The sequence below is a fragment of the Macrobrachium rosenbergii genome, chromosome 56, assembly GCF_040412425.1.
Source record: "Macrobrachium rosenbergii isolate ZJJX-2024 chromosome 56, ASM4041242v1, whole genome shotgun sequence".
Lineage (NCBI taxonomy): Eukaryota > Metazoa > Arthropoda > Malacostraca > Decapoda > Palaemonidae > Macrobrachium > Macrobrachium rosenbergii.
Genome location: NC_089796.1, coordinates 10,144,105 through 10,164,241, shown reverse-complemented (window position 1 = coordinate 10,164,241; position 20,137 = coordinate 10,144,105). Strand labels below are relative to the sequence as shown.

General features: G+C 37.6%; 1 protein-coding gene across 3 annotated transcripts in view; it reads left to right on the top strand.

Moving 5' to 3' along the window:
* Rap2l (Ras-associated protein 2-like) overlaps positions 1-15,311 on the top strand; it is a 182,733-nt gene extending 167,422 nt beyond the window's left edge. For all 3 annotated transcript variants that reach the window (XM_067100634.1, XM_067100637.1, XM_067100635.1), the window contains exon 4: positions 11,482-15,311. The gene's annotated coding sequence lies outside the window, so the exon portion shown is untranslated. The remainder of the gene's footprint in view (positions 1-11,481) is intronic.
* The last annotated feature ends 4,826 nt before the right edge of the window (positions 15,312-20,137 follow it).

Below are 20,137 nucleotides of genomic sequence, written 5' to 3'. Positions count from 1 at the left end.
ATATGCCCAGTGTATTTAGCAAATAAAAGAAGAATAATCTATATGTAATTTTATGATTTTTCTTGACAGAGTATAAATGCTGTAGGCAGTGTTATAATTGTTTTTATGAAAAGTATAATTACATTATACACACTGAATAGCTCTGTCATATTTACAGATGTCTCTTGTTATGGAATGGTAGCATCGATGTTAAAAATGATTACTCGAGTGTTTAATAAGGAGAGAGAAAGAGAGATAGAGAGAGATTCATCTTTGTTATCCAATAATCCCCAGCACCTTCATATCTACAGCTGTCATTGTTTTGTGGAATAACAGCATCGATGTTAAAAATCATTACATGAATGTTTAGTAAGGAGAGAGAGAGAGAATTGTAGTTCCTCCCAATAATCCCCAACACCTTCATATTATTTCCAGTGTCAGGTCTCCCCGCATCGTTCGGAAATGCCAGTTGTCAAAATTACAATTTTACTAGCGGAGGGTCACAAACTAATCGATATCTTGCTCCCTCACTTACATACACACACGCACACATACATATACACACACACAAGAACGTAATTGTTGTACGGTTATATATGGTGAAAATACATAGCGTCTGATAGGAACCCGTTACAGATATTAGAAGTTTTCAACAACGCCGAATGTTTGTACCAAGTAATAATAACACAAATAATTTGTCCTCAGTAATATTAATAATTTGTGACATGTTCAGATTTCATTCTAAATGTCAATCAGAATTTTTAACAGACAATTCGAATTTGCACAAAAATCAAGTCATGGATTGTACCAGATTATTGATCAGAATGCTGCAAATATTAATCAGGGTATGTATAAAAAATACAAATCGGTACAACTCGCCTCTGGTTGTCGAGATGATTAAATGCAACACTTGGTATTTCCATACAGGGTCGAGTATGTCAAAGGGCGTTTGATTAGCGCAGGCTTCTTCTTCGTTTTGTCAAGTCATGTTTATGCTTCTGGGAAAGTGGATGTTTCCTGTGTGTGTGTGTGTGTACGTGTATCTATATATGTAATATGCACGTGTATGTATGTGTGCACGTGTACCTGTGTATGATGGCATGAGACATACGCGTGCGTGCGTCGATGACTGATGTCTTTTTTGCACAAGCATGCAATTGAAATTTGTATGTATTGATGAACATTGTCGTTGACGCTGGAATGCAAATGAGCTCCCCTCTCTCTCTGATGAAAGGTGGGGGAGAATATCCACTGGTATTTGTCAGTTTGGGGGAGACCACGAGCATCATAAAAAAGATGATTGGATTTTTAGCGTGACTGGAGGGCCGTTGTGTCATCGTCACTACTGTGTCGTTTTTTGTGCGAATCTGCGGTGAAAGTATAAATATGGCTGCCGCAAGCGATGATGCATCGAGAGAATATGATGGAAATATGGGTAACGAAAATGGCCTTCGCGTATACGAAACTGCTTAATCGACAACGTAAAATAATACGATTGATCGATTCATATATTGTTGTCGGTTTGTTATGCAAGCACTCACGACTCATGATTATTTGATAATCATTTTCATATATTCAACGAAGAATAGCATTCAGAGCATAGTATTTTCCATATAGGTTACTTTCGTGATAAATGTCCACTCACTCTGTTCTCTTCTCGTGATTCCGTGTGACCCATTTCCGCTCGCACTGAATTCATCAGAGCTGTTGCACGAATGAAAGGCATTGACTTTAGCAATGAGATTGCGAGTTATGTACATTTATGTTACATATGAGAGAGAGAGAAGAGAGAGAGAGGTACATTCAGGCAACAGATTTGGCCTAATTTTGATTGCCAAAAAGTACTTGCAGGCCCCGAGTCCATGCCCTGTTGCTGCAGTCTCCTTCCCTAACCAGGTAGATAATCAATGACAATGCTCTGGCACGATGAACCCTGGCTATGACCTCCCATGACCTCGTCTGTTGCTCTTCGTATTCCTCCATCCACCTCATGCCTCTGCATAATGTATGCCACCACTTTCGTTATAATTTAGGCGTTCGTAATATTTCTCGCACTTTCACTTTCATTAAGTTTTCTGTCTCACTTTTTCTCTCCGTAACGACTGATCGGTTGTCCTCTTAATTGCCCTCCAAAGAAAGCAGCACTAGAAAATAAACAAAGATTCCCGGTTAAAACTGATGTGACAGCTGCTGACATTTTGAGTTGACTCGCCGCCGATGAATGTTGCGTCGTTACAGCGCTCGTTAATTGTTGTTTGTTTGTTATTTACCTTTTATAGACTGCTTGATAAAAGGCTTGCTATTATGGCCTGTTTTGCCCCTGGGTGAATGGAAGGCTTTGATCACGGCAGTGTATTTTCAACTGGGCTCCATTGTTTTTTTTTCAGGTCTGAAGCTCCAATAGTTTTTTTTTATTTACAAATACATTCGAGTTAAGGATTTGGCTTACATTTATATATGTATATTTATTATATATATATATATATATATATATATATATATATATATATATATATATATATATATATATACATATATATATATATATATATATATATATATATATATATATATATATATATATATATATATATATATATATATATATATATATATATATATATATATGTGTGTGTGTGTGTGTGTGTGTGTGTGTGTGTGTGTCTGTGTGTGTCTGTGCTTGATAGTATGATTGTAGTTTTTGTAACATATTCAGCAAAGGAAAGAAGCCTCTTTTCTGTATTGTATGCTTTACTGGGAGTACAGGCTCATTAAAGTGCACCCACCCAATCTTCACTGTCCCCTGGCTTACTGAGGGATTGGGGAGGAGAGAGAGAGAGAGAGAGAGAGAGAGAGAGAGAGAGAGAGAGAGAGAGAGAGAGAGAGAGAGAGAGAGAGAAATGTACTGGGTGGAGACGATGGGTAGGCGCGGTCAAGAAAAGAACTGTTGGACACTACAGAATGTCACATGCGCCTCAATATTGCATCTCTTTTGCCTTCTGAAATTAAACTTGACGCGGAAAGCCCTCAATGGGAAAAGTTACCATGCACCAAAGCTTTCATCTGGGAACAAAGACCTTTTAATTTTTTTTATGCCGAGTTTCCGAGCTAGTTCTACAAGAAAGAGAGCTGGTGTGTTTTTGAATTGGCGTGTCAAGTGATTTTCGTTGCAGAGTACTTTAGTACGTGGTGTTAGAAAACTTTATTATGTGTATTTTCGAATGCCACGCGTGTACTTGTTGAATTTGGAAAAATAATTATATAACTGTTTTTCGAGCGGGAAGGTTTTAAGTATTGGGCGTTTTCTAAGAAAGCATGGGACTAGCACTTGTTCCTAAGTGATATGAAACCGAGGTGAGTCTTTCTTCATCCTTATTTTAACTTGGAAAATGTTCATACATTTGAATACTGTTATACACGTGTATATATATATATATATATATATATATATATATATATATATATATATATATATATATATATATATACATACATACATACATACATACATACATACATGGAAATGTTCATACATTTGAATACTGTTATACACGTATATATACATACATACATACATACATACATACATACATACATACATACATACATACATGCAGTATAATGTGTTCGCAAATGAAAAGTAATTGTGGAAGTTCCTCGCCAATTTTGTCTGTCCCAATCAAAAATAAAGGACCTTCATAATCGTTGTTTTCACTAAGATACATCATTTAGTAACAATTACGTCTTCATATTCCCGGCACTTTATGGTATTCTGTATGTCACATTTTAAGAAATTCACATTTCCGCGTCCATACAATTTCGCTTTCCCTTTAATTTCCTTGTCTTGTTTTCGGACATTCGTCCCTCGGTTGTTTATATATGGGGAGAAGAGGCATTCGGTGGCCAGGAGTTGGCACTGTCTGGTAACAGCCTGCAACTTTTGTTCTGCCGGGGAATCCGTAGCCCAAAATAGTGGTGGCGAAAGTTCCTTTTTCGATGGTGATGTGACTTCAGAGAGAGTGAGAGAGAGAGAGAAGAATCTCGCTCACACTTACCTATACTATTTCCTCTCTCTCTCTCTCTCTCTCTCTCTCTCTCTCTTCTCTCTCTCTCTCTCTCTCTCTCTCTCGTCGGGGTCCTACCAAGTCTCTTCCCCACAAACCTTTTTGGCATGAGTTTCCCTTCCTTTTTATTAGTCATTGTTTTTCTTCTTCTGTTCTTCATCTCCTTATCCCTCATGTGTATCCACCTTCCTGTTTCTCCTCTGTACCCTTATTTCCCACCTGTCTTCCTTCCTTCCTCCGCCTCCCTCTCCTTTCTCTTTCCCTCCTCGTGTTGCTTCCTAATATCTCCCTTTTCTCCTCGTATTCCTCCCTAATACTAATACAGTAGTGTCTCGTGTCGTTCTCATATTTCCTGCCTTCTGCTTCCCCTTAGCAACACGCTTCCTGTATTTGTTTTCTCTGGCCTTTTTAGAGTAGAGACGCCTTATCTTTATTGCTGTCGTCTATTCATTTTTTTCCATTTTTTTTCAAGTTCGTATATTTGTTCATTCGGCTTATATCTTAATGGCTTGTATATCCTCTCGGATGCTTTGTCAAGCAACCCCACCCCACCCTCCCTCCTCACCAGAGGACCTGTGTCCTCATCCCCTACCCCTCCCCTTTCCGGCCACCGAGGTCCGTTGTGTCTTCGTTTCGGAAGGGGTGGGGTGAATATTTTTAAGACGTTATAATTATTGGAAAAGAACTGATGCATAACATTTTTGCAGAGATGAAGTTTTCCTACAAAAACTAAATCCATAGAAATGCCCACAAGAGGAAGAGAAACGTAGCCAAGGAATTGGTGTGTTTTCTATGGTGCATCACTATACCGTGACCGGAAATATAGTTACTGTATGTTTGAGGAGCGACTGTATTTTTCAGAATACATAAAAAAAAAGGTGGAGCTGACTGTTTGCACAACGGTCCTCTTCAGCCAACTCAAGAGGACCGTCATGCAAACGGTCGAAAGCTCCCTATTTAGCCATTTTTGTATTCTGAAAAATACAGTCGCTCACATACATTACTGCGGCTTTTTATTATAATTGATGTGTTCCTAATTTTAATGTAGTGTTGCTTACAAAATCTATTTTCACACTTTTGAAGAGTGTTATTACCCATCCCCTTCTTGTCGGCGCTGTTCTGTTAGACGCTGATCCCAAATTATTAGATTGTATTGTACACGCGGATGGATTCGTGCAACTAGAAGCATGTGTGGGATTGAAATCTTTACATAACATAGAAAATAGCCGTCGATTGTCAAGTGCAGCAGGCAGACGAGTGAAAGAGAGATTTTAACACCAGCACATGGGTGTGTGTTTGGTGCAAATCGTGTGTGTCATGCACACATCAGATGGGAGAGGTCGCACACCCGATATTTGATGTAGTGTTTTATTTCAGGACATCAATAGGATCGTCATTTGATAAAAGAACCACGTTAATTATTGGGTGTTCAGTCGCTTTCCTGGTAATTCGCGAAGCTTGCTGTATTTCTCTGACATTTATACGACCTGCTTTATCTCTATCTCACGCTCTCTGGCTTCCCTTATAGTCTCTTAAGTAATGTGGGTTGAGCGTCGGCATTAATACACTACACCCTTCCAAGCTTCTTTCTCTTCTTCTTTCTTCTTCTCTTCTCTTCTTCTCTCTCCCACTGGGATAAAATTCTCCTGTCTCCATGTGGTGACGCGTGTATATCTCACAAGCTGAGCGGACCTTCCTGATCCCCGAACCAAGAAGGAATACGTTTCTTAAATGTCTAGTGTGCCTCAGTTGATCCAAGTATTGAATTCGTGCATTTGGTTGAAGTTGATGCTGTAAAGATGCAGTTGGTTGTGTGTATGCATGTTATATATATAGATATATATATATATATATATATATATATATATATATATATATATATATATATATATATATATATGAGTATATATATAGAGAGAGAGAGAGAGAGAGAGAGAGAGAGAGAGAGAGAGAGAGAGAGAGAGAGAGAGAGAGAGAGAGAGAGAGAGAGTATGAATCTGAATGGGTAAACACCAGATAAACATAGGTTTTTATTTAAGTGAATAACACTGTTTAGATATTAAAAAAGTATACCTTACACGAGTCACGCATTGAAAGGTTTCATAAATAATAAGCTAAAAGGAAATTGGAATCGGGTTACTGACGTGAACGATTTAGGTGTTAAGAGAGAATGATGAAATTAGTTATTTATATAGGAATGCAAATATTGTAAATGAATTTATTTTCTGAAAGCATTTACAAGGCTTAGGATGTAGAGAATTTAAACGTTTGATAATTTAAGGAAGTATTAAGGATAGGATTATTTATGTTTGGTGCATGTGCGACATGTTGCTTCAAGTGACCCCAAGTTCAGATAATTATATATAAAAGCAAGAGTTAAAATAAAAAGAAATACTACGTCGTTTGGCATCCGCTTATATAATTTTAAAACCCTGAATAACGTTCATGCATATGAATGGGTGTTATGCCCCGTGCACGATTTAAGCAAGTACTTTTATATCTGCTCGTATTGGTTATTCTTTTTTTTTCACTTCAAATAATGTCTATGACTGCCTGCTTTATAAGTAAATGGTCTTTGGGTTTGTCGTATGTAATTATAAAAAATTATACCCTTACATATTTTAATGTGGTGCTTTGCGCTGAATTCTTGCAGACCTGTTTGAAAGATTTGTCTTTTGATTGGTCTTTGTAAAGTTGCCTTTCATTCTGGGTTATTGATTTGGTTGTCATTTTAAAGCACCAAATTGAAAAAAAGAACACTAAAAATGAAAGGTCAGAATGACAAGTTGGAATCACACAAAATTTCTATTCTTTTTAAATAAACATGTTCCTAAAAATAAAGTATGAGAAATAAGTACATTTATTTTGCCACGTCAGCAAAAGTTCAGTAAACTGACTTTTCCGTTTTAAATAATTTATTGCTATTTATGCCAGCTATTGCCCATAAACTTATAGAAAGAAATATAACATTTTTAGAAATAGAAAAGGTACAGGGAAAATATTATTGTCTTCGGTCCACATTATCCCACATCCATCGATTTGTCACACCAAGTTTTCTCTGTTATTCAGAGCAATTGTGTTTTCGTTTTATATAATCACAATTTACTCGTAGGTGCAATTGAACATGAACACGTAAAGCTATGATTTTAAATAATTATCAGAATAGAACCAAACATTTCATAAGAAGGATGATACAAAAGCTTTTAATTTTGACATGAATAGGATTGTTAAATATCAAGAGGTAGCCCGTGAATTGGAGAGAGAGAGAGAGAGAGAGAGAGAGAGAGAGAGAGAGAGAGAGAGAGAGAGAGAGAGAGAGTCAAAGACGGAATAAAGATAAAATTGAAAGACCCAGAGAAAAAGTCAATAAGTCAGCACAAAAGGACGCAAAAAGATGTTTTGGGGTTGTATACACAGCACGGCTCTTGCCTTGTTTACATGTATGGATCTTTGATGGCGAGCTGAGTGGTGCGCGCGCGCATAGCTCATGGCTTTAATGTACTCCCATGTCTGTATTGATGGCTTCTGTTTGCTATTTGATGTCTCTGCCACTCAGTGTAAGTATTTTCTCCATTGTATATACGAAATCAAATTTTTGAATGGCGTCTATTTGGTTTGTAAAAAAGATCTCCTCAACATCTCTAAAGCAAGAGAAAAGAAAATATAGATAATGTAATTAATATGCTGATGGTTTAGATTGAGGTGTGTGTGTGTGTGTGTCTATACCCACCTGAAATCAGATTTTTGAATGGCAACTATTTGGTTTGTAAAAAAAAAAATCCCCTCAACATCTCAAAAGCAAGGGAAAAGAAAATATAGATACGTACACACCATGCTGATGGTTTAGATTGAGGTGTGTGTGTGTGTGTGTGTGTGTGTGTGTGTGTACCCACCTGAGTTCAAGACTTATCAGTAGAATGAGAGCAAAAGCCAATCCTAAGACAGAAGGGACTTTTTTTTTTTTCTTTTCAGTTTGGCTTTTCCCAGCGTCTGTGTACAATTGGATCTCAATATTTACCTTTTGATGGGGAACATACTACCTCACCCTTGCCCCCTATAACCCTACCTGCACCTTTCCTCCCTTCTTTATCCACTCCTTCAACATTCTCTCTTGTCTCTTCTCTTACCCCACTTGCCATTCCTTATCCATTACGCTTTCCTTGTTTCAAAAGCTTTTTTAAATCGATCCCTTTGCGTTTTTACCTTTTTAAGAGTTTGATATTTGTCTACCACTTAACTTCCTTGTAGCCTTGTCTTCATTCGCAGTAAGTATTTTTATCAGCTTAGAAGTGAATGAGATAAAGACTGAGTTTCCTTGCTATTGCAGATATATATATATATATATATATATATATATATATATATATATATATATATATATACATATAAATATATAAATGTGTATATATAATATACATGTGTGTGTATTATTGTATTATATTACATTATATTATATGATAGCCCTCTTTTGTTCTACCTTGTCTCATTGCTACTATCCGTTCAACATAGTAGCAATGAACAGACGGGGATAGCAGCATTGAATAGGCAGCCTCAGCAGTAGTCGCTTAATGTCGTGTAGCCTACTGAGTGCAGTAGGATAAAAGGTTTCTCCTTGGTTTCGGAAACGTTAAGAGTTTTAAGTGCGGATTTTTATGAACCTACCCAAGAGAAGTGGTGCATTTTTTCCCTAAGTAACACCGAACTTTCTTGAGCAAGTTTCTGCTTTTATGAGGATATTATGTACGTTAGGAAGCAGATCTCTAACTTTCTACCAAGTTAAACCAAACGCTTTTCCTCACTTTGCTTTGAATTTAAAACACGCGAATGATTACTAGAAGAACGCATTCTTTAAATAATTCTAATTAACTATGTAATGTTTAGGGGTAATTTCCAAAATTTTACCTATAGTAGTGCACAAATTTTGAAAGCAATTAAGTACATGGAAATGGACTAAGTTCTTGAGCGCAATCACTCTTTCTCCAAAGTAACTTGATGCAAATGAGTCTCGGTACAGAGGTTCCACAACGTGCTACCACAGGTGGCGCATGTATCGTGTTAGGTCATAGATTTCCCATATTCTGGTATCCTAGAATCTTTTTTTTTTTTTCCTGAGGCATTGCCGAGTCGGAAGAAATACAATAATTCCATCAAGTATATATTTGTGGGTAATCTAATGTGTTTGGAAAGGGAGTTTGGTGGGAGAGCTTGTCGATAACCAAGTAATTTTGAGCTCATGGAAAAGGTTTGCTATGCGTAAATGTTGTGGGGGGGGGGATCTCTTTTCTCTGTTTCAAAGTGAACACTGTATTTTTCACAGGAATATATAGGTTGTTGCTATTGTTTGATACTTGGTTATAATAACTTAGAAAACTGATATTGAAACAATTAGGTATATCTGTTCTGGAGATAATTCATTCTCATGTAAATTACACATTGAGTAATATAGAACACTGAACGTTTGATTGAAGTAACTGCTCACTTTCCATATAGAGCATGTTTTATTTATTTATTTTTTTTCATTCTCCAACCCTTTTGTCGCCAGGGATATTTAGAACGTGGTGTCGCCCTCCTCGTCTTTTCATTCCATGCAATGAAAATGGAAGCCATGTTATAGTTGGACGGATTTTTTTTTCTTGGAATAGAGGCGCCCGAAGAATTCCCATGGATTTCTACGAGGGCATAGGGCTTTTATGTGTGCGAGTTTTTTTTTTTTTTTTCGATTCCTGGAAATGTCTCTCAAAGCCGTGCAAGCAAATTTCAAAGAAAACTGCTCTCGTGTACTGTATTCGGGTTTTGTTCGATTTTTTTCCGCTTTTCTTTTAACATGCAAGTCAAGTGTTTTTTGTACTTCTTCACAGTTTTTATTTTATTTATATAACTTTCTGTTTCTTTCGTTTATATAAGATTTGGTTTTTGTCTCTTATATTTGCAAAGAAAGTTTAACACCCGATCTGACTATAGTTGTGTATTTGAGAATTGGATGTTGGTAGCTGTGCGAAAAGTATACTGTATGTTAGTTTATGCTGAACGTCTTGTGCGTTCATATTCAAATTTGGCAAAGAGTATTCATAAAAAAGTGTATAAAACAAATTGATAGCATACCCGTTTTATCGTGATTTCTGAAGTCCTGTGCAGTCGTTCTTTATTTTTTGTTTTCTTTCTCTTCTGGTATGAAACATTCTGATCGTTGTAAAGTCACCATTCGCTGTTATAGAACAAGAGTAATGTACCCCTTTAAATGGAAGGTCCATGTTAGTTCATTTTCGTAGCGAGAGGGAGCTGTTGGGTAAATGGTTTTGAACCATTGCCGGCAATTACCGCCATTGAACTATACAATTATGGGTATTAGCGTATGCTAAAATGTGATGATGTGCATAAGTAAGTAGCCTTGTAGTAATTAGGACGCCGATGTATATGTTCGTGGTTTTTCATTTGCATGTATTCGTTTACAAACTTCGTGTTGTGCGAATGGAATGTGTAGGCGGCATAAATTGAGTGCGAGTGAAAGTGTTCCAGGAGGTCGAGCCGAAAGCCCTTTCCGAGACAGTGAGGAAGAGGGAAGGTAAGAAGGAACGAGAGGGAAAGGTGTGTGTGCGTGTGTGTGTGCACGTGTGTAACGCCCCGTACCATCCACTCGGTGGTTTCTTCTCCCACTACCACAACCCCTTCTCCTTCCTCTCCCTCTCCCCCTCACACTACTTACAACTTGACTTCCCTTCCTCTTAAACCGTGTCGTCTTCTGAAAGCTTCATGCCAGGTTGTCTCATCTTCACGTACATCCCGAAGTCATTCTTGCCCCATTCAGATACTGATACCCTCGAGGGGGGTAGGGCTCCTCTTGTGCATGATGGCGCACTGAAGATGCAGTTCTGTATCCGTTTTGGGGGGTGAGCTGTTGTTATATTGTTCTCGAAGATTAGAAGTTACGATAGTATTTGCTGTGTTAGTTTAAACGGTGTCAGAATTTAATCATTGCAAATGTCCCGCTATACTGTAGAGCACAGGTCAAATGGCCCACTGCCGAGTGAGAACCAGATGTAGATCGAGGCCAGTTTATTTTTTTTTATTAATAACTGTCATTATTGTACTTCAGTAATTTGCAGGGTACAAAACTGTCAAAACTCGAGATAAGTATACAGTTTTTTGTATTTCATGCAAGTACATGTAGCAAATCTGAGTTTTGTGAAATATTTTCGTCTACTAAAAGTTTGCTACACTGCATTTGAAAACAGTTGTTGAGGATTGTTTCTCCTTAAAATAAGTATTACTGGATTTCCATTGTATAGATGTATGTTTTGAGAAAATATTGCCTGCGACTGTGAAAACAATGATTGAATTAACAATCATTGTTTGCTACTTTGCATATGCTCTTGTAATGTATTCTCTGATACTAGAGAATAATTAATAGAAATTTATGCATTTTCATTTTTCTTTTCAGCTGTTGATCTTAGGCTTTTCAAAGATCAAATATTCTCTGCTATGGAAGGAGCATTTGAGCAGGCCCTCTCTACCAGTGAAGACATTCCTTTTTTGGACCTCTGGCTAGAAAGAAATACTGGATTTCTTCTGAGCAAGATACACAAGCTGCATTTGGCACACACACACTCCCTATATGGGAGAGGATGAAGAAAATTAAATACCTCATTGTAATTTTTTGCCTCAAGATCGATAAGATTCCACATTAGAGTACTGAAAACTCAACCAGCAACCATGAACCCACTGATAACAAGACATTGCAATGTTCGACCGTTGAAAGTCATCCATTTTACAAGTTTTCAATGACCATCCGTCAAAGACAGAGACTGGTTTTTACAGCACCTTTTAGATGGCGGAAGTTTTCCAGAAACCCCAGATGACTAGAAGATACAAGTCTCTGGTGATACCATGTCATTATTGTTAATGTTCAGAGACCATTAGTAAAGTAATCATTGCTGTTTAGCTATTTCTTAAGACCAATATTACCTACTGTGTGAGCAATATCTTATCAGCTATAGCTTTTTGTGACTTCTCATTGTTGCCTATATGCAAATCTGAATACTGTATATAGAGTGGGAGGTATGGTAGTAGAGTGGTGCCATGTGGTCTCTGTTAATGACAAGAAAAGTGAATGACCTTCTCATGGTTGGTAAACCCTGGCAGGTAATTTCTAAAGTCTTGTTCTTTGAAAGGAGTTGAAATCATTTTTTTCAAGGGATCAGTGAAAACCACAAAATAAATCTCTTCATTGGATGACACTGGAGGAATTTCAAATGTTTAGTTATGTCTGGGTTAGCATTAACATCTTCAGTGGTGTAAGGTCTAACACTATGTGCTATATGTGCAGTCTGGGGAAATTTGTTAATGGAAGGGTTCTATTTCACCTACAATTGACATTTGGAAACACATGATTTTAGGAATTACTGGAAAGAATAGCTTTGTTTGTTGGAAGTTATTGTGCAATACTCTTTACAAGAATCATGGCCAAGTGCTATGAAGTGGACTAACATCATTGCATTTTTTTCTTATGATTCCACTTGGGAATAATGAAGGTGATAAACACTTGTCTGAACTGGCTTGAGGGACCTACTGTATTGGGGGATGACGGCATTTTGGACGTCCGCTATGGATCTTGTAAGGGATCCATCATTCAAGACTTGGCCTTACACAGGTACTAATCGAGGAGTCCACCTAGACATGTGATTATGCGCTTCCTCTCACGCTGCTCTGTACATAATTATCATGTGCTAGTAACACTGCTTAGTTTGGATGCAATAGTATGTTTCTTCATGATAAGTTTATTGTAATGACATTCAATGTATATAACATTATCCAGCACAAAGGATTTTAGATATCATTGTCTCCGTATATGTAGCCACCATAACAGTCAATAGCCAAGGGAAGGCCTTAGTTCTTCAGTTTTGTACTTTTTCAGTGTTTTTTGTTACTTTTTCAAACATGTTTCCTTCTTTACTTTGGACAGTATTGTCATAATATTTTTCCAGTTACTGCTTGTTCCTGACTTGTATGTACTGTATAGTTCCTTGTTTTTCTTTTTTTTTTGTGATTTGGTGGAGTTCAAAATACACAAGTGAATAGAACAGGTTTGAAAAAGTGTTTAAAGATCTTTACAACTATTAATTGAAAGTCAAGTATTACTCCTGTATACTGTATGTATTAACTGTGAGGCATTTATAGCTATTGAGGAATTCAGGATTTGTCTTTGTGGTAATAACCAAAGTATTGTTGAATGTGGTTTTATGGTGGAGAAGAATGTATAATTATTGCCACTGTAGATGAGAACAAGAAAATATTTAAAATCCCATTTCATTTTAAGGAGCACACATTCATGGCATTGTTCTGTTGTACTGTAAAGCTTTCTCTCTCATATTTGATTTTGTGCATATAGCCTAAGTCCTCCATGGGACACATCCTCTTTAGTATTTTCATTCATGTTGTAAGAGGGACTGCTTTCGTCTTTACATCTAGTTTGTTTTGCCCTTAAAAGTGGTTTTGTATTCTTCCCATAGTAGGGAGGTAGGCCTGTAAATTGACAATTTCCACCTGTTGGTCTCCTCTTATTGTTTCTGCTAGTGTTCAAGAAGTGTCTTTTTAGGGTTCAGGGCTGGCACTTGGGGGTCTTTTAGATAATTTTTTTTTGTTTTTGTCTTTAAGGATAAAAGGGGTTTAACTATTTTTGTATTCCAAATTTAAGGTGCCACAGTGTTTTATTTTAATGACTTGGTCAGTTCGGGAACTGTAGCTTTTAAAATGACTTCTAAACCTCCTGTGTTCCTTGTGCATTTCCTGTAAGAAAAATCTGACATACATTAACCATGTCCTTACTTGGTTTCCAGAAAAAATTAATAAAAATTGTCAAGATGAATTAATATAGTATCCACATCATCAGGGTAAGAGGAGACAGCATTTTGGGTGGCTCGGTTTAATTGGGATGGGAGGTAGTATGGTTATTCATTCATCATACATTAGGATGGTACACATTTATCCTTTTACAGTCAAAACGTTTCTACACAAAAACTGTTGCAATTGTAGGAAGAATTTAAATTTAATGTTACCTTTGCAGTATGATGTTTAAGGTTTGATACAAGTGCATTATATCTTATAAGAGTTTTATTTTTTATCATATAAAAGTAGGTACTGTAATATGTAAGCACATGAAATTAACTATTGAACATGCATATAACTAATAAATTTTGACATTTTCGTCATTCATTTATTGAGAGGCAAGCCAGTTTTAATGAAGTGGGCAAAATGTTTGAAGGTGTGCATTTTATATGTATGAAATGCCCAGTACAGCACAAGTTTCATTAGGATATGTGAGTAATAAAACTAAACATATCGTGTTTTATGTGGACATTAAGAAATTACTGTAATTCCAACTGTAATTGCAATTGGTTAGGGTAGGAATGGCTGTTCAATTTTTTCTTTTCTCTAAGCAGGACCTTGTTGGGGTTTAACTTTGGTAGGTCAGGTTAGGATTTATGTTTTAATGGCATGGAAAAGGCCAGTTTGTATATAGTTGTTCTTGCTATTTGGATTCTGTAAAATATGAAAAGAAAAAATTCAAAGGTTCCCCATATTGTAAATGGTTTTGCAGGATTGTCTACTCTACCCTAACTTCGTTAGGTCTCTCATACACCAGGGGAGCAAAAATCAAAGTTGATTTAAAAGTTTGTGTATTTCATTTTATATTTACATGTCCATCTGATTGGAGCAAACACTTTTTTTTTTTTTTTTTTTTTTTAAACATCTTCAAGGGAGGAAGGTGTGCAAAGCATAGCTGTTATTGACTTAGCCTTCCATCTTCAGACTTAGTTTTTAAGGATTTTAGTCCAGCCAAGTCATGAACAACCATCATTTCCAATATCGTTCGTCAAGGTTATGGTAAAATCCATAGTCCAAAGTCCATGCATCTCTGTATTTAAAAATGTACAGTATTTATAAATTGTTACATATATTGCACAAGCTGTAGGGAAAATTGTGTGGATGAAAACCATTTGCCTTTCAGATGACATTCCTAATAAACCACCAGCTGAATGCCTTGTCTGTCTGCCTCTCATGAACATTTGCCCCCCTTTGGTGTCTGCCTGACCTACAACCCCGTTTTGGAAGGAACCATGAGGTTGGCAGCACACCACACTATTATTTAGCATCTACACCATCATATATTGCGTCTGTAATGCTCATATCATTTGAATTATAAAACCTATTCGAATGAATGTATAATTAATTTGTTATAAAATAAATGTATTTTTAAATATGTTGAATACCTATTGTATTTTATTTTTGCACCTGATATTTATGGTTAATTGAACATCAAAAAAAAAGTCCACCATAGTTTCAAGTCACATACACTAATGTAATTTTGTACGAAAATGAACATTATCCATGTATATATGTAAAGTTTAATAGGGATTGAATAGTTGTTCCTACAAGGATGCAAACCCTTGTCTTTTAATGGATATTCTTTGCACACTCATGTTCTCTATCATGGGTGTTGCTGAAGTATTCCCATGTAGCATTTGTGTTTGATTGGTTTACTTTGTGACCTATTTCTTCATAGCGCTTACTGTGTTTGGGTTTGGAATGATACTGTCTGACAGTTCTTTTCTTCATGAGAATGATCAACGTAGGCATCCTGGACAGGATAGATAGTGGGTGCATTTGCATTTCATATCTATGTCTGCCATAGGCTCATTCTGTGTTCATTATGCAGGAAACCAGGTGTGTTCCATCATCTCTCACTCGTGTTGAGTATTGTGGTGAAAGTTGTTATGCTATTGATTGTGTCTTTTGTGTTTCACTTGTACATTATCATTTAGTGCCACGAGTAGTAATGAGATGTTCTTTCTATTTCAGTTCTGTATGATGTGGAAGTCCACTTGTATAAAGTAAAATTCGGAGTTACCTGAAAATGTTTCACTGTACATTACAGTTTAAACAACCAAGCACTTGAACATCTTAAGCCAAGCAGGCAACCCTAGACAAGTTCCTAAGCCCAGGCATCCTTGACACTGATCCTGAGTCGTCAACAGCAGCAGATGAGTGGGTAATGTGAAGTTCCGACTTCAAGGCATATTCACTGAAGCAACAGATCCTGGTTTAAATTCAGACAAGCTGAAATTGCTAAAGGCATGTGTCTAGTTGCATCTTCAAACCAATCAAGAATGTGACACCAGATGGCCACTGAAAAACTGAAGTGCTGCTTTGTGAAGCTGAAGAACAAGGTATATGCAAGGCACTGTTTGGCCACCCACAAACAATAGGCAGGTGAAATGCTGGACCAACTATTGGAGAAGCTGAAGAGCTTAGCTCAAGACTGCTGCTTCGTAGCAGGTATGGCATTGAATGCCATAAAACTACTGTAAAACAGGGTACAGCCCTTTAGATGGCTGTTACATTCTGATGCATACTGTACATAGTCATCAGCAGTGACTGCATCTACTGAATCAGAGCAGGTGCTGCTGAGAAGTCAAAAGGAGGGAGCACTGAACAGGATGAATTTCCAATCTTGAATGCAAAACAGTCAAATACTTTGAAATGTTTCTTTTGTAGAAGGGCCATTCACCGCAGGAAGTTGTGTATGGCAAGAGATGTGGTTTATGCCACGTGTGGGAGGGCTGGACACCTCGCCCAAGTATGTCAGTCATCAAAGTCTGGGCAATCAAGTAGCAAGCCAAAAATGATGTCTGCATCAGGTATCACATCTGTGATTGCAACTTTGAAGAGCATCTCCTAGGCAGTCATTCTTTTAGTTGACAAGGGACCAGTATAAGCCAGAAGCATTGATTAACACTGGGAGTTCACAAAGTTTCATCAGATCAGAAGTTGTGTAGTTGGCTGCCTGAAGATGCTGTCTGCAACAGGAACAGTCTCCCTGGCCTCTGCTCAACAGACTATTGATATACGAGGCTGTTCTTGGGTCAGGCTAACTTTTCAATACAAAATATATAAAATTGTCCAGCTGTGTGTTATGGAAGAGCAGTGTTCACCTGTCCTTCAAGGCCACAACTTTCTGAAGCAACTTTACACAAATCGGTGTCTGTCAAGTTTGGGGGAAGTTGGCCTTTTCTAGAGCTATGCTGTTTCACAGTCACTACAGCGGATCCACTAACTTTGTCTGGAAACCTGTCGCCTGAGTGTCAACCTGTACAAGTCAGAATTTGTCGCTACAGTGAAGTCAACAATAACTTTATCAAAGAAGTTACACAATGGTTACCCCTTGAAGGGGTCATTGTACCTAGCAGAAACTTGAGGTGAGCCCAAGTTACAGCTGTGAAGAACTGAAACAAAAGGAGAAAGGCAATGGATTACTCTCATATAATCAACTGTTTCATAAATCTGAATGCATACCCTATACCTGCAATATCCTATACAACAAAGAAAGCCTACAAGTAAGTCTACAAGTATAGCTACTCCAGCTTCATTGATCTCAAGTCAACTTACTATCAGATACCCTTGAAGACTGGAGAGAATGTACACTCCATATGAGATGGAAGGGTGATTCTTCTAGTTTACATGCATTCCTTTTGGTTTGCCTGCTTTCAGCAGCTCCTACATGACATCATATGCCATGTGGGCTTGGAGGATACCTTTGCCTATGTGGATGGCAAAACACACACACACACACTCAAGGGAGGAAAGTGATGCTAATCCAAAATGGCTTTGCTATGTGGCAGAGAATTGTGGATTGACCATCAATCAAGATAGTTATTTTGCTCAGACTCATATCATCACCACACTGGGCTATGTCATCAAAAAACCACAAGAAAACATCAATCACAGGTAGGCCTGGAATATCTCCCCTAACCTCTGTTGGCCTACCTCAGCCACTGTGCTTCCAGCCACTTTGCGACAGAGGATGGCACATCATTTGTTGTGGAAACAGATGCTTCAGCAGGAGCCACTGCAGTATCCCTGACACACAGTTGCAGACCAGTTACCTTCTCATGATCACTTGCTCCTTCAGATTGTCGTCTCTCAGTTGTCAAATGAGAGGCATGTGCTATTGTAGAACTGAAGCACAAATGGTGCCACATTCTGATTGGCAGACAATTTCAACTAGTTCCTGATCAACATTCAGTGTGCTTCATGTTTGATCACAAGAACAGGGTAAGGGTCAAGAACGAGAAAATCTTCCACTGGCAACTAGAATATCCTGCTTCAGTTTTGATATCTTGCATTGTCTTGGCTCTTGCAACATTATTGCTGGTATGCTGTCTTGGGCACCTTGTGAAATAAATTGTTGCTGGTACGTATACTGTCTTGGTACCCTGTGACATATCTGCAGCTGCTGGCAATGGGAAAGGTGAACTGTCTCCCCACAACTCTCTGTCACCCTGGTGTGAGTCGAATGTGGCACATAGTGCATTGCAGGAACCTGCCATTTGTAATGGAAGATGTAATGTTAATCACCCAAGAGTGCAACATGTACTGAAGTAGAGCTGTGATATATTAAGCAGTGTAACATTAGTTAAAACTACTTGCCTGCTTCTCCATTGACATCAAAGAACCATTTCCAGCCAGGTGAAGCAGGAACTGCTGCTTTCTCTACATAGATGAGTATAACTGGTTTATATTTGCTTTCCCAATGGAAGACATGACTTATGAGGCAACTGTTGAGTCTCTTTTCTGCAGGTTTCCAGAGTACATCCACTCAGATTGCGGTGCAGTCTTCATCAAGTACCAGCAGTTTTTACACAAATGGAGTAGCAACTACCTACTCATTGGCATACAATGCATATGCCAACATACAGCTGGAACGATACAATTCTCATTGGAGCATGCTGTAATAAACTGCATGTTAAACACCACCCTAAGATTACCAAGAGAGTTATCTTAGAGGTTTCACTTCCTAAACTGTGAGATGTTTTGAGTCAAGACACTAAAAAGGCTGAGTAATGGATGCTGATGTTGCTCCTGTCAATATTAGGAGAAAGACAATTGTGCATTTAACAATACTATGCAGATGGGTGGACAGCAGAATCTTTGCAATCTTGCACTCTGGCCTTGGAGGAAGGATAATTTTTCCATTACTTACACAACACTGCATTGGGAAGTTGGTACTGAGAGGGTAGATAAAAATGTTCTCGAAACACCAGACGTGGGCAAAAATAAAGAGAATCGGAAGAAGTCTGGTTGCAAAGTCTTTATACCAATTAAAAAATTATCAAGATCCAGCAATTACAAGTCCTAAACATCATGACCTGACAGAAACTGTGTACACTTCACCAAATAAACGATATTGGAGAGATCCCATGTAGAGGGAACAATCTAACTAAATGTGATGTAGTGCCAAGGGATCTCAAGTTTTACTTCTGCCTTTGGTCAAGTCATTTTAGTGAGTTGTTATACTATAAACTCTGATTTATCTACTAAATACCAACTAGGAATTACTAGTATGTGCAAAATATTTTAAGCAATTATAGAATGGACACGTAAAAAAATGGTCAGGTGAAATGGCTTGAAGTAATTCACTGCTGTTTGTGGCATACCTGGATTTTTCAAGATTAAGACAGTTCATAAAGATGGTAGCCTTGTTCCAGAAACATACAGTGCCTCTTATTAGAACCCATTATGATGATAAGGGTTTCTCCTCTCATTAGAACCCATTATGATGTAAGGATTTTTCCTGAGCACAACAGATTGCTACGCTTCAAGTCTTGCTTGTGATTTTGACGTCTAAAATCATAAAACAACATTTTTGTCATATGGTAGTGCTTGATATAGTAGCAATTAAAGTTTCAGGAAAGCCAAAAACCATGCTGCAGTTAAAGGTAGGGAAAAGAATAAGTAACAAACAAAAATGCATCTTGATGACAAGAACACTGGTCTGAAGGTCATAGGTTTTGTTGCCCTCATTCCAAATAAGGGGGCGAACACAACTTAAAGCAATTCATATTTTCATTTGATTAGTTTTTATCCCCAAAGGAAGGAATCACTCCAGACAAGATGGCGAACAATAGAGGGCTGGAACGTACTGTCTTCCTTCTGCAGAACTTATAGCAGTACTGTATATCTTCAAAACTTTTGCTGTACTTTCCAACTTCCTAGAAGGCTTTATGTTGAACCAACAGCAAGAATTTTGAGGAATACAA